The sequence below is a fragment of the Chrysochloris asiatica genome, unplaced genomic scaffold, assembly GCF_000296735.1.
Source record: "Chrysochloris asiatica unplaced genomic scaffold, ChrAsi1.0 scaffold00032, whole genome shotgun sequence".
Taxonomy (NCBI): Eukaryota; Metazoa; Chordata; class Mammalia; order Afrosoricida; family Chrysochloridae; genus Chrysochloris; species Chrysochloris asiatica.
In genome coordinates, this window is record NW_006408550.1 from 21129799 (window position 1) to 21133297 (window position 3499).

Below are 3499 nucleotides of genomic sequence, written 5' to 3' on the forward strand. Positions count from 1 at the left end.
AGCTTCTGCCTTGGGATTTGAACATAAAAAGTAATTTTTAACAATTTGCTTGAATTTCTGGAAAATTAAGGACATTAGATTATCAAGACAATTTGTGATGCATGTCTTAGAATTTGATTCCTGTAAATCATTGTATCCTGTTTTAAACGATTAATCACATTTCATTTCTGTACCCTGTCTTAATAATCCCCTCCTTCCTTTGTGTAAGATCCCTTCCTGATATAAAAGCGGATGCAGACTGAAGCCCACATACATTACTGCTTGCAAGGCCATGGAGGGTCTATCACCGGTTTTGCATCCACTCTAGTCTCCGAGTGTTTCTTTTCTCTCTCGCCTCTCCAGACATCCCACCTAGAGTTAGTTCTGTGTGCAATGTCTGCCCCCGAGCAGTCTGTCTGGCAGCTTGCATCAAACCTGTGTGTCTGTCTTCTTTGTGTCTGTTTTCTCTCTCTCTCTATGATCACCAGACACCCCACCTTCGTGTACTCACCCCCTTGTCGAGGCCAGACCCCGACAGAAATCAGTATTCTTTGGGATGTTCTATAATTTTTTTTCTTTGTATATTAAAATGATGAAAAATAACAGAGACATCATCCATCCATATCATATATCTGTGTGATAAGCCTCTTTTGTATATTTAACATTTGTTGTTTTCAAGTGCCGTCGAGTCAATTCCAACTCATAGTGACATTTTATAGTGTTTCTGAGGAGTGGCTTTGAACTGCCAACCTTGTGGTCCAAACTGACCTTGTGGTCCAGTGCATTATGCTGCAGTGCCACACCAGGACTTAACATAGACTTATAGAGATAATTAACTTCTATATCTATACATGTCTTGGAAGAAATACAGCTAGATTGCTCAGTAGAAGTGAGGATGGTAAGGCTTCATCTCATATACTTTGGACATTATATCAGGATGAACCAGTCCCTGAAGAAGGCCATCCTGCTGGAAATATAGGGGATCAGAGAACAAGAGGAAGACCTTGAACTGCTGGACTGACACAGTGGCTGCTACCTGGGCTCACAGACCTAGCAGTGAGGATGGTGCAGAACGGGCCAGTATCTGGTTCTATTGTACATAGGGTCGCTATGAGTTAGCACCCACTCAATAACATCTAACAATAACAAGTATTGTTTTTGTGTGTATGTGTGTGTGCATGTCTGAAAATGAATATATATAGAGAGGAGCCCTAAATTAAGGAATTCTCTGTGCTGGAGGAGCCCCTCTGTGGTACAAACATTTAAGCACTCAGTTGCTAACCCAAAATGCAGCAGCTTGAGTTCACTCAGAGGCAGTTCAGAAGAAAGGTCTGATAGTCTACTTCTGAGAATTCCAGCTCCTGAAACCGCTCTGAAGCACAGTTCTCTTCTGACACACATGAGGTCTCCAGGAGTTGGAAATTACTCTGTGGTAACTGGTTTGTTTGTTGTTTTCTGTTTGATTTTTTGTTTTTGTTTTTTAATTCTGAGCTGGAGAACGGTTTGTCATTAAAAGCATAAGATCCTTTCAAATGTGTGTTTTCCTGCTTTTTCTTGCAGTCTAATTTAACCTTAAGTGACTAAACACATAATAAATTCTCATTTTATTTCAAATGACTTTGAATAAGGAGCTAGAACTTCTCACAACTCAGAATATCTATCTTTTAAAATGATTTATAAATGTAACATAAATTATTCAAGTATGTGTAGGAAATTGGAAAAACTGGATAATGGAGTTGGGTGGTATATCAAACATCTACTTTTGTACATTCCGGTCAACATGATGTGTTATTTTCTTAAAGTAGAAACTCTTACCTCATGGCAGAGATGTTCTGTTTCTATTTTTTCCTAAATAATGTCATGGATGTTATTAACAAGCACTTTGAGTTGATTCCCCCATCCAGTAAGACATTAATATATCACTGATCCACTACAGAAAAATTGTCTCATTTATTATTTAAAAGATTGCAATAAGGGCACCAAATCAACTGGCTTCATTGCTTTCCATATTTAAGATCAAAGTGTTAGTTTATTTTTACATTTACTTTGCAGAGTCAAAGATTCAGTTCATATCCTATGATGTCTTCAGTATCAAAGGAGGTTTCATTTGTGCAAACAACAACAGGATGGCAGAGCTTTGCTGGTTGTCTGTTCTATAAGCAAACTCTCCTGAAAATCCAGCAGAACACAAGCTAGGGAAACTTTATGCTGTGCTTGGTACAAGAATAAGATTCACTCACCCACCCTGGTAGACCATGTATTTTACGATAAATGTGTAAGAGTAAATTCACACTGTTGCTGAAGAATTAGATAAGAAACAAACAAACAAACAAACAATGCTACATTAGAAAATATTTGCTTAATGTAAAAGAAGGTGATAAAGTGGGAATACAGGAAGCAAAAGACACTAGATATAAAAGCAAATAATAAAATGGCAGGCATAAATCCAACTGTATAAATAATCACATGAAATGTAAATAGATTAAACAATTCAGTCAACACCAGAAGCTGTCATACTGGATTAAAAACAAATGAACAAGATACACAGAGTTTACAAGATATACACTTTTGATTCAGAAATGCAAATAGGTTGTAAATCCAAGGATGGAGAAGATATATTAGCAGCAGCCACAAGGAAGCTTGATTGGCTATATAACTTAATATCAGACAAAATAGACTTTAAATAAAGAAATTGTTAGTAGAGCTTAAAGAAGACATTTCAATGATAAAGTTGCCAGAATCAGAGACTATATTATAAAGCTATAGTAATTATGAACATATATGCATAACAGTGCACTAAAGTACATGAAGCAAAACCAGACAAAAATGGAGAAATGGACAATTCAACAATAGTAATGGGAGACTTCAATAGCCCATGCTAAATGATAGAACACCTAGGCAGAAGATAAACAAACAGAGGAGTTGGACAGCACTATGAACAAGTTAGACCTTGAGAGCACTCTGCCCATTTTCCTCCAGTGCAAAAGAACCATTACCCAGGAAAGAAAGACCATATGCCAGACCATGAAACAAACTTTTGCCAGACCATGAAACAAACTTTTATTTATATACATTTAAATGATATAAATAAAAGTATGTTTGCTGACATAATGAAATGAAATTAGAAATCTATAACAGAAAGAAATTTGGAGAACAAAAATTATGTTGAAATTAAACAATGCATTTCTAAAGAACCAATGGATCAATGAACAATTGAAATGAGTGAGAAATTAGGAGATACTTTGAGATGAATGTTATAATAACAAGTGTTGGCAAGGACATGGAGAAATCAGAAGCCTCTACACTGCCAACTGGGAACACTGGGACTCAGTAGGGTAAGCACTGGACTGCAAACTGCAGCTGCTCTGTGGGAGAAAGATGAGTCTTTTTGCTCCCGCAAAGATTGACAGCCTTGCAAACGCTATACAGAGTCACTGTAAGTCGAAACCGACTTGTGGGTTAATGAGCTAGACTGCAAAGCCAGTTTGAACTGTAAGGTTGGTGGTTCAAGCTCACCAGT